This window comes from Aptenodytes patagonicus, chromosome 12 (assembly GCF_965638725.1).
Source record: "Aptenodytes patagonicus chromosome 12, bAptPat1.pri.cur, whole genome shotgun sequence".
Classification (NCBI taxonomy): Eukaryota; Metazoa; Chordata; class Aves; order Sphenisciformes; family Spheniscidae; genus Aptenodytes; species Aptenodytes patagonicus.
The window spans coordinates 6159022-6171163 of record NC_134960.1 but is presented as its reverse complement, the minus strand read 5'-3'; the positions used below and the strand labels follow the sequence as shown (position 1 = coordinate 6171163).

General features: G+C 43.2%; 1 protein-coding gene across 3 annotated transcripts in view; it reads right to left on the bottom strand.

Annotated features, from left to right (window-relative positions):
- CNOT6 (CCR4-NOT transcription complex subunit 6) overlaps positions 1–11770 on the bottom strand; it is a 33765-nt gene extending 21995 nt beyond the window's left edge. For 2 of the 3 annotated variants that reach the window (XM_076350520.1, XM_076350522.1), the window contains exon 1: positions 11618–11770. The gene's annotated coding sequence lies outside the window, so the exon portion shown is untranslated. Of the gene's footprint in view, positions 1–9397; positions 9764–11617 lie in introns of those variants that run through there. The other variant, XM_076350521.1, reaches the window with a different exon arrangement.
- Positions 11771–12142: the final 372 nt, after the last annotated feature.

The window sequence follows — 12142 nt, the reverse complement described above, 5'->3', positions numbered from 1 at the left end:
AAAAGACCCTTCAGTGCAGGGCAAGGATGATGAGGATCATAAAGAGAAAGAAAAAACCTGAAGGTTGTAAAGTCAAGGGAGGGCAACCTGTTAGAAGAAGAGCTGACAAAGTTGGCGAATACAAGTGGATGATGGAGCACTGGCTCCGGCTTGACTCAGGAACAGACCACTGGAGACAAAGCCAAATATTCACAGGTTGCGGTGCACCTGTACCGATTGCTGCCTGTCTCTCCAGATTAAAGCAATGAATGCAGTCAGGTGATGAACAGCCAGGCTAGGTGTTGTTTCAGAGAACTGTCCTGGACAAGAGATGGCGTGATTAGCAGCAGCCACGTGAGCGGGTGTGCTGCGCTATGCAACAGCTGCTGCCCTGCCCCTGAGGAGCACTTACAGCCGCAGCACCAGTGCCATGAAGGGTACGGCGTCAGGAGAAGGTGGTGGCCTAGAAAAGAAGGAGCTGCCCGAACGCCAAGCTGTTTTAGCTATACTGCTAGCTGTAGAAGAACGAAGGGAGTTCAGACCATTGCCCAACAAGGCTTTGGAAATGGTACGTCTCCTAGGCTATAGGCGTGTGTAAGGTGGAAGCCGGACTATGAAGTAGTTAATGCTCCAGATGACTACGTAAATCACCAATAAATAATGCCTCTAAAATGCAGAGATGATAGTCTGGGGAAACTGCTTTGAATGACAGGGCAGGAAAGACGGTGACTTTTTTCCTGTTCTTCCCTTCTGCCATTTTTATGAAATTGGAAGATGGTAGGGAGAAGGATTTAATCAAAATGGGTTTAAAAAACCCTTACTGCTTACTCTCAAAAAACGTGCTCTTTCGAAAATGATCGTCATGATAGTTTAATGCTGATTTTTTTTTAAAAAGCCACCAACAGAAAATACTACAGCAGTTCTTCATTTCCTGAAATACTTTCTATAATACCACAGATAAACTAACTCTATTTCAAAACTAAATGTATTAGACAACTCCTGTAGGCCAAGTACCATCAATCCTTTATAGTATTAGCTTTGCTATAAATGTAGATAGCAAGATTGCTACAAAAACTCTCCTAGAAACATCAGCTTCTTCCATATCAAAATTTAAATTAGGCAAAGAAAACGTGAATTCTAAAACTTCATAGAAAACAAGGAACAAGTGAGAGCAGCATAGGTTAACATTCAGATACAACTTTATCTGATCTAATCAACTACTCTGAAATAACTATTTCAATACCTACTAAGCAGCATTTACAAATCCCACTTACAAATATGTGAGTACCTTTAGAAATACCTCAAGATCACTATGGTGAAGCATTACAACTCTGCTTCTGAAACTTCTTGATGCATGTTGATGACTTCTGTTGACTTCTCCCCACCCTTTACCTGATATTACTTATCGCTAATAAGCTGGTCTAGATCAGAAGACAGCCAGGAGGGGGAAGTAAACAACGTAGCACCACACCTGATCAAGTGCAGAACTACTCAAACTTCTTGTGACTTTAATTAGAAACAGCCAATAAACTATACAAATCTAGATCTAACAAAGTTAGAAGTAACAAGGTAATTTAAGTCATTTTCCATTTATCGATGCAGTACAGTATTACCTACCAAATAAATGACTTTTGCACTGCTGAAAAATAGCAGGATCGAATGCTATCTACAGTACTTCCTATTAATTATAAACCATTAAGTTGCTCAAAGATTTTGTAAGAAAATGGTAGCACATACGGGAGACTTTTCTTTCTTTCTCCAAACCCCAATACTGGAAGCTCATCCCAGACAACTCATTTGTAGCCTTGCGCCTTTAACCTTGAAACTCTCTTCCACGCAATCCAAAGTTTCATTTGAAAATGGGTTCCAATTACTTTCCCCATAACTATAAGTGTTTCTTAAATTGACTGGTATGTCTTGAATTCAAAGTTAATTTAGGATCCTCCTCAACCCCCCCACCAGCCGCTTGCACTGTGGTTTTACGACGCATGAAGCAGAACTAAGCTGGTCCCGCTGCAGTTCCTTCCTCCCCAGGACCGTGTATTTCCACTTCACTCTCGCATTAGCACTGACTTTTGTCTGATAACAAAAGGAGCTGGTTAAGAGAATTAAACTGCCCAAATGCTAAGGGGGAGGAGGAAAAAAAAATATCTTCGAGGGAGCCTAGCTTCCTGTATTATTATTCCTGTATAGCAGTAATGTACGTGTGGATTTGCAGCACAGCTGTTTACGGGATTGAAATCAGGACAACAACATAATTGTCCTTCTGGCCATACCTCCCCGAATCTCTTCTCACACAGCAGGAAGCAAAATCTTGCTTCCAACCACCCTCACCCATGCATCAGTTAAATAGTAACACTGAACAAAGTCTGAAATCCTAACTGAAGGCAAAGTACACTGCTTTTTAGATAACTTAAAGTTGTAGCAGTTCGAGCGATGTATAGGCTAATCAGAAATGTTAACCTGTATTTAAAGGGTTACTCTCTACTGTTGAGCTTTATTAGAATGAACAGAAATTACTGCTTTAAACTCCAAACAGTGCCCCTCTTCAAAGGGAACAGAAGTACATCTAAAAGATAACTACTACGCTTTGGAAAAAATTCTTTAAGGTAATTACATAGTGGTGTATTTCAGTTTTTACTATAAAACTCAAGATTTGCTCGTTCCCGCTCAAAGACCCACTAACTGTTCTTTAAACAAGCGCTTTTCCAGAATGAATCAAGCTTACTGCTTTCACTGTCCTGTCACTGGTGGCACTTCACTCAGCAAGTTATGAACTCCTATGGGAACTTAATTACGTTTCAGCTTGAAGTACAGGCAAATGAAGCAACAACCCGGCGTAAAACGGACACTGTCCCTGCCTGGGATGACAAGGTGCAACATCTGTCTTCTCACAGAAAAGCAACAGAAGCTTCAACAGGCTTATCATAAAGGTCAGTCCCTACAGAATTTACACACTTGGTGAGTTGACTCAATGACTGGATTTATCCTCGGTCTATACCATGCATCGGCAACAAACTAGACAGTGATCTTAATACAGAACAGTGATGGAAAAAATATCCATAGCCAAGATACCATGATGAGGAAAGGAAGCAAGTACCCAACGCATCCCTGCTAAACCTCGTGTCACGTGAAGTAAATTTAATGTACTTCAGCTAAACTCATTTAAAATTATTTGGGACCCCCTCCCCTGCCCCAAGACAGAAAACTTAAACTAGAGAATTAAATGGTTTTTTCTGTATGCCTGATACTGTTCCTACAAAGCCTGCTAAATTTCACATCAGTCTTACTTCTTTCAATGTCTTATTCAGAACATGCTAAATTGAAACTTTGTTTTTTTAAAAATAAATCTTAACATACACCTACAGTTTTGGATTTCCCAACTACTAGCAGGTATACACCATAATATGGAAGAATACTTGCATCCTGCTATGAAATACAGCTTCTGGCTATATTTTGCTACAATACACAAGTGTGCAAGTAGATAAACCAAACTTCAGAAATGCAGGTGTAAGCCACCACCTAAAAGAAAAAAAATTGAAAGAATTAAAGCCTCCTCAAATTAGAGGAATGCATACTATTAGAACTAAAAATACAGATATTTTGATGCTGAATAAATGGAAATTTGAGGACTTGCCTATCTACTGAAATACACCCTTACATTTAACTTTGTAGGAGTGAACAAGATTGCTCTATTGAAATATACACAAAGAAAACATCAGTGTTGCAAGAAAACACAGATTTTTTTTTTCCTACTAGTATGCTACTTTTAGGTAAATATCAAGTCTGTTGTGTAAACACCTCTTATTTGTTGACTAGTGCAAACACTCTTGGCATTTTATTTAAAAAAGGCTGTTCAAGTAATTTTTCTTTTTACAGTAAGTATATAGTATTGAAAAAATAAGACTAGGAAAAATCAATTGGGAAATTAGCTAAAGGGTAACACCTGAATTTTTCCGAATACATGCTGTGAATTAAAAATTTCCTTTTACCTAGTGTGGGGAGGGATGGCACGTAACAGCTGTGGCCACAGGCAGAACCGGAGCAGCCCAGGGGAGCAGCACAAGAATGACTCCTGAAACACTCCTCACCCCCAGGAGACTCAACTGTAATGTGTGGGAAAGTGTCAAGATCCCTTTAACCCAATTTATAGCTTAATGTTGGAATAATCTAAATTAAAAAAATAAAAATGCTGTTGAGTCAACACAAAGTCAACTGATTCATTCCAAGTGCTTTTTCACTTGGTAGGATCACATTTTAGTGGCTGTTACCATATTAAGATTTAATGGCTTCATCAGGAAAGTAATGCTTCTTCATCGTATTTTGAAGACTTCTAAAACTAGAATTTTACATGACTGCCAATACAAAACCACAACTTACCCTTCCTCTTTTTCAGACTTAGATAATGCAGTGGGATGTGAACATGCATTACAACTATGTAATAATAAATACAAGATACTGATTAAGTCAATACCCATTAGTTCATGTGAGTATATCTGGAATATGGCTAATCAGATGAGTTATTTGATTTTGCATATATAAGTTCTACTACACAAAACTCAGAAGTTGACAAATGCTTTAATATTCTTTCAAAAAATCTATAAAGCTGTAAAAGTTCTGCAAAACCCTTAATCTAGCAGAAGCTGACTAAAATGAGACATAACCCTCCTGAAACTTAAGAGAAGCAAAGCATCCCGGTTCAGATCAACTGGGCCATAAATGTCAAAGGAGATATTTGCTGTTTTCAAATCAGGAAGACTTGATTAGACTATAGAGCTATATAGCACTGACTAGATCAGGCTTTAAATTTTGTTAAGTCCAAAAATCAGTCAATTCATATTTTTAAGACGACCGTATTATTAAGTTTTGACCTGCAGGTATTTCAAACTTAATTAAGGTTTCTTTGTCCTCCTTAATTACTTGTGTATAGAAATGCAAACTGGCTGGTTACAAGGTGTGTAGCAGGTTGCCATTTTCCAAACCTCTACTTCTCCTCCTGCCCGACCTGCCACCCCTCCACTCCTCTTGCAATCACACCTTCCTATCAGATGAGCAACCTGCAGCCCAATATTTTAATGGTGTACATGTAACCCCCTAAACCTTGGAAGGCGTGAAAAACTTATTTACCATAGTTTCACTAGTGCAAAGAAGCAATTTTCACTTCCATGTTCAGTTGCTATAAAGACTAGTTTGGGTTCAAAAAGGAACTCTAAAATGGTCAGAATACAAAAGGCACAATTCAGCACAGAGGTCCTTGACGGCTCCACCTTCCAGACAGACCTACAAGATAGATCTGTTTTATCTGACTCACGATAAAGAACTCAACATTTTATGATTAGAAATACTATGTCCAAGTGTTCTCAGTGTAGCATAGACATAGTCCAGATGATTAGAATAGTTCTTAATTATCAGCAATTGTATGTAATTATGCCTATAGTAAAAGGCTGCTGTATACAAAACAAACGTTAACGCAAAACCAAACTGCAAAGCAAAGGCTGACCTTTAACTGGCATCCCTAGAAACACTTTGGCTAGCTAATGAGTACTATACAACGTTCAGATTTTTGCATTTTCTATTTTAGTGTATTCTGAAATGCCAATACATTAAAAGATCAGTCAGGTTCACTAATTACTTTAAGAATTATTTGCATTACATAATTCTATACTGTACGAATAAGATGGAACCTAAAAGATCAACTTTAAAAGGAAGAGCTGCACTGTAAAATATTTAGCTTCAAGTTTTAAAAATGCAGATAGGCAGTAAGACCAAGGCTTAAAAGCTTCACCTACAAACGTCTTCAGAAAGCTAATGAGAATGGTCTTACACTCCAAAACGTTAATACAATACCAGATCTCACTCCACTGGTTGTGTCCAGACAATCATATTTGACAATTTAGTTATGATTCTTCACAATACATGGAACATTAATTCTTGTTTAGAGTAACTACTGCACAATTTCTTGTCTTGGTCCAACTCAATAAGCTATTCTAAATACTGGCACGTATACCACAACGTTCCTTACCACATTTTCCTTTATGCATCTGCAGAATACTTACCACATTTCTGTTGTTTTGTGGGTGAAAACATGAAGTCACCACACAAAACATTATTCGCTTTCTTAGCCTTGCAATAGAACTCAGGAGTAAGAGATAACCTAGCTATTTTAAATGTAATTTGGACATGAGCTCATTTTCAGCATTCCTGCTATAGATCTGAACGAGAGCTTGACAAGAGATGTCAGTATCTAAATACAAAAATCTTCCTAAAAAACAATTTCTAGATATTTAAATGCTTGTTAATATTAGAGTTGCTAAACTAACTGAAGATCAGGATATTACAGAACTCGTTCACACTCTACCCATCTAGCCACATCCTGATAGAAGCAACCAGACTATTCATAGATTGTTTTTACTTCAAATTAAACCAACAAGCCTGAGAATGTTGTTCCACAACCATGCTCTTGCGTGGCAAAGCCAACTCGAGATTTCTTCCCTGTCCCCCCCATGTTCCACTTCATCACCTCCCTCCGTTGTGTTGATGCAGCTGTTTATGAGACAATGCTGAAACCAACAACGACAGCCAGCTAAGAAAGTGGGGTTTATTGTTGGTGGTTTAAAAAAAGTATCACCACTCCAGCCACGTCACTAGTTGGTTCTCAGCGCTACTCCAACGACGGTTGTACTGATGTAGATTATGTGGAGTTAATGAGCAACCAAAGTAGCAGCTTTCCAAGTTCTGCCACTGGAGAAAAGCCCTGACATACTATACCAGAAGAAACCATGGGGTGATCAATGGGCAACAGCCCATTGCTCCCTACACAGAAAGCATCTATGCCATGACTGGCAATTACTGTACAATCAATTCTCAAATCTCCAGAGGTGGATCTTTCATTGTGTTCCTCAGCAAAGCAAGGATTCCTTCCTAGTTTTAATTATTCTTCACACTGATCACTTGTTCCTAAAAACTCTTGTTCCTGAAAGTACTCTATTTACAGATGAACTGTGATTAAGGCAGCACTGAAACTCCTCCATCTTAGTCCACAGGACCTTTGCTTTGTCAGGCAAAGCTCTTCTGTTGGGTGGACAACTGTTAAAACTTCTTTAAAAGAATATTAAGAAGTGTTAATGGTCAGAGTTTGGCATAAAACATATTAATACTTTTTATTATTTAGCCATTACGATGCCGTCTCCTTGTTCTGACAGGTGATATACATCAGACGGTGCATGCTCAAACCTAGTTGTGTTTTACTTCAGTTTCAAGCCTCCCTGTCTTTTGTAGGTGTCGGTTCAATGTGATTTTTGTTCCAAAAAGCACATGAAAGGATCTGTCTCTGAAGCGCAGCCAGTGCTTAAAGTTTTTTTCTGATCCCCGACTCTGCAAACTGATCTATGCACAGAGATACTTTTGTGGAGCGCCATTTAAGTCAGATCAACTTGCAGGATCCACGCCTCACTCATCAATATACTCCAAAATGGCTCAAGCAGTAAAGCTGCACAGATTATTTGTAATATGCAGTATACTAAATTATGGTACACTTCATGGTATCCTAACTATGGCAAAATGCTGTACCCTCGTGGCATGAGCGCTCTCTCAGATTGCTTCAGCATGCTCTAGAAACCCCCAGTCTTCAGACTGAAACTGCTGCCTTGCTAAGGAAAGGGGGAAACTCAAAGAGCTGAAGGAGGCCTTGGAGATACTGGTATTATAGAATGGTATAGAAACTTTAGGACAGTCTTAAGGTAGGAAGCCGCTTCACTTGCGGAATAAAGGTTGCATATCAGGAACATGAACTAAGACACACAAGACAGCCATCAAAATATCCAGGCTGTGATCACAACGTCTAGATGGCAGCCTCTATAACATACCTAACGGCTTTCCCAGTCTAAAGAATTAAAATCAATCTCTTCCTGCAGAGGTCCATTATAGCATAAATTGGAATACTAACAGCAAGTATTTAATTCTAAAGTAAACAACCATGTATATATTTTCTGCCCCTAGTCCCTCCTTGATTCCTTCACTTAAAAAAAGCCCTCTGAGGCATTAACAAAAGGATTCATGTTGCAGTCGTACAAAAGAAAAAATTGAGTTGTTGCCAATTTTTTTTTTTTTTTTAAATAAGCACCATCTTGGAAGTGTAATTAGTAGCTCAAAAGTACACGTTAAGCATTTAAACAGCTTTTTCTATGGGACCTGCCTAAGCATTTGTAAACTCTTCAAGACTTCAACTGCAGAAATTGCTCAATGTAGAAATTGTGAGTGCAGGTCCCCAAGCTTATGCCAAGCTTCCCTGTTGAGTAGACTTCTACAACCCAATTTCAATGTAGGAACATAAATTATGTCACCTAATACAATGCTAATAATCTTGCAGGATATTGTACGATAATCATGCTTCTAAGTGTGAAGCGCCAATGCTGAAGAAGGAATACAAAACAGATGAAACCCTGCAGTGACTCAGTTTGAGCAATTTATGTATAAAGCTTTCAAAATTACACCATGAAGCAGTCTAAATTTAGACTGGATTCAGTAACGTCAGTAAAGTATTTTGACACCGAAAGTAGTGTAAAATCTCAATATACGGATTAAAACCCCCCCAGATATGTTGTATGCAACAGGGCAAGGGTCAACCTCTGTCTCCCGCAACTAGGACTAAAATCTAAAGGTAGGGTCTGTTGAGATTATTCTTGTGGGGTTTTAAGGTCAGTGGTAGTTTTTTCAAGCTCATCACACACAATTGCAACCTTTGAATACTATATATTTCTCCTAGCAAAAAAACCCTATGGAAATAAGTGACAATTCTTGTATATTCTTTCAATTCTGAAGACTGAAAGGCATCTTAATTCATAAAGATATCATCTGTGTATGATCTTCGCTTAAGGCAGCACCATTTGGGCCAGGGATATAACGGTACAGACTGCACATATACACGTATGCAGCCAAAATTACACAACAAAAACAGAAAACAATTTAAAACTCAACGGTCTGTTAGCAAACAGAACCAGGGCCTCTGCAGCAGGGACTGCACAACTGGAAGGAGGAATTCTGCTTCACCACCCGGCCTCCTCGGCATGGTTGTAATCCAAATAAGACACACTGCGCTACAAACAAAAATACTTAGCTTTTTGGTGATAGATTAACAGGACCATTTTTATTTACACTGCCATGCTTTTAAAAATAGATGCTTTTGTTCGTCTGTTGGGAAAGAATTTTTAGTTTGCTCCATCTTGGGAGCATTCAACCCCCTTTTAAAGACGGTGGTTTCCATCATGAACATTGCACTTGCTTAGAAGAACGTCTTCCTAACATCTAGTACAGCCTGATCTTAGTGATTTTTACCTTGAAAGGTACCATGCTCATTCTATTCGTGACCCTTTGTAACATGTCTTCAGGTCTTCATATATAAAACATCAAAAGTATTTACCTGCCCATGCAGTATTACAGTCTCATCTATCTTTATATTTCAGTTCTTCCTCTAAAATTCAAGCAAAGTAAACAGCCTGAACACATCAAGACTGTATTCAGAGTTCAACTTCAAAATGCAAACAGAAAAGAGATGCATGGTAGTATCCTTTTTATAAATGGACTGATCCAAGCGATTCAGGTGAAAAGTGAATTAAGAGTTAATCCGAATGCGAAGGGCTCCATTTCAGTAATAGCATGAATAAACCCCCACAGAAGGCTTCATTGCTAGCAGCAAACTCCACAGAGTCCAGATGAACCAGCAGGAAGAACAGAGGGTGGATAATCCTGTAAAATTACCCCAGTGGAAATGTTGATAAATTCCCAATTACGAGACCTGCTCTAGAATGAAAAAAAATGCGAGATACAATTCAATTACCAGTCAACACTTGCACATCTTTGTATTTAAGCCAGACAAATACCACAGGTATTTCTTAATCCCCTGAATTTTGAATTACTTACCCACTGTGGCGAAATCTAGATTAAGAAAATAAGCCCCAGAAATCAAACAAAAAACCTGATGATCTGCAACTCTAGTTACAAAGCAAATACCTGTCTGTGGAGTTGTATTTGCAGTAATACAATTTTCTATGCATTTGTGGAAATACAGATATCTGTATTAAAAAAAAAACATAACAAAACCTCTGTTTTACTGTATTTGTTCTGACTGTATTTCTTGTATTACACACAGCAAAGTAGGTTGCATATGAATTTTTAATGTTTGCGGAAAAACTGCTGACAAAACACGCGTTCACAATATATATGTATATCAAGACAGAGACAGGTGTATGGATACCTACTCTTCTAAAGCCTCGCCTGATCCCAGGCTTAAAATCCTCTATAAAATGATACATGGGACGAGCTGCCCCGTAAGCGCGACAGCAGACCGCGGAGCGCTGCCGCCCCACTGCCCCACGCGTGAAGGGTGCACGCCGCGCAGGGCTTCTGCGCCCAGTTCAGGTCTGTCAGTGCCCGGACACCTGCCCGAGCCGAACAAACCCGACTAAAAATAAATAAATAACTAAAAAAAAAAAATTTCCCCTCCTAATTAGCTCAATTAAAGCGTGATTGCTGTTCAGAGGCCTGAACACGCCCGGCCTCTCCGACCCCCGCTGTCACGGGTGCCATCACCCCTCCCGCAGCACCCGCCCCCCCCCGGGGCCGCCCTCCCCAATTCCCCTCTGTTTATCCCTGCATGCGTCTGCCCCGCGGCCTCACGTGCCAGCGCTCGGCCCGCCTCCCGCGCTCCCCCATTGGCCGCCGCGGCTGGCAATCACGCCCCACGCCTGCCTCGCCGTTTCCCTCCGCCGGAACGAGCGAGGGCCGCTCCGGGCCCCGGCGCCAGCGAGGCCTCGGCTCCCGCTGCCGGCGGGGCGGGCGGCTGCCGGCAGCTCCTTCCGGAGCAGGAGAGGCGCTCCGCTGACAGGCAGCGCGGCCGGTCCTCGGTGTGCTCTCAGGGAGAGAAATCGGCCTCCGGGGAGGCAGAGACGCGGGGAAGCCGCGCGCGGAGGGTGGACGGGCAATTACCAGATTGATGTCATTTCCCTCTGCCTTTGTTTAATTATTTTAAACTCAATTGCACAGTGAGGAAAAAACAACGACAACAACAGCGAAAAAAAAAACTTCAGGCTTCCAGATGCCATTATAGTAATTTCTCTTAATTGCCTTCCCGATGCAAATAAACCCGGGCTCCCCGCGAGGCGCCGCCCGCCCCGGCTCCCCCCCGCACGCCGGGTGGGTGTTTACTGGCCTCCGGCCGGGGGTCCGTGGCCGGGCAAGTTCCCGGCGGCGGAGCCCCCTTTCCCCGCCGCTCCCCGCTTCGGTACCAGACATTTCCCACCCGCTTCCCCGGGGAGCGGAGCCTCCCCCGGGCGTCCTCGCAGCAACAACCGCCTGGGGCCCAGCGCTTCCCCCTGCGCCGCCCCCCACCCCCACCCCCCCGGACCTCCTCACGCCCAGAGGGGCCTCGTCCCCCCCATGACACCCCCAAACGACAGAGCGCGGGGGGAGTCCCCCCCCCCCCGCCAAACTCTGAGGCAGGCTCTCCCCCCTCGCCGTAATAACGCCGCTCCCCTCCCCCACAGCAGTACACCCCCCCCCCCGAAGTACTGCCCCCCCGAGCGAGAGCCCCCCCTCCAGGCGAGGCGCCGCGGACGCCCCCCGCGGCGGGGGCCGCCCCTACCTGTGGCTGCAGCATCCCCGTCCCCCCGCCGCCCTCGCTCCGCCGCCTGCCTGGCTCTTTGTTTCCTGCCGCGGGCCGGACGGGAGAGCAGCTCCCCCCCGCCTCCTCCTCACACTCATTGAAAGCAAACAAGCATCATGGCGGCGCTGGCGGCGGCGGCGGCTGCGGGCGGGCCGGCCCTCCTCCTCCTCCTCCTCCTCCTCCTCCCTCCTACTCCTCTCCCTCCGCCCCGCCTGCCCAGGCCGCCCGCACTCCGCGCACGCTCCGCGGCCGCGGTGGGCGACGCGGGGGGGCAGGAGGCCGGGGACAGCTCGGGGGTACCCGCGGGTGGGGGGGGACGGAGGGGCTGAGGGGGCTGCGGCGGAGCTGGGGAAGGGGTAGGGGGGCAGTGGGGATGATAAAAGGTGGGGGAGGGCGTTTGGAGGGATGTTTTGGGGTACCTCCGTAGGAATTGGGGGGGGGGGGGCGCGCGGGCGAGGAGGGAAGGGGGAGGCAGAAAAGTGGGTGAAAGTAACGTGTCAGCTG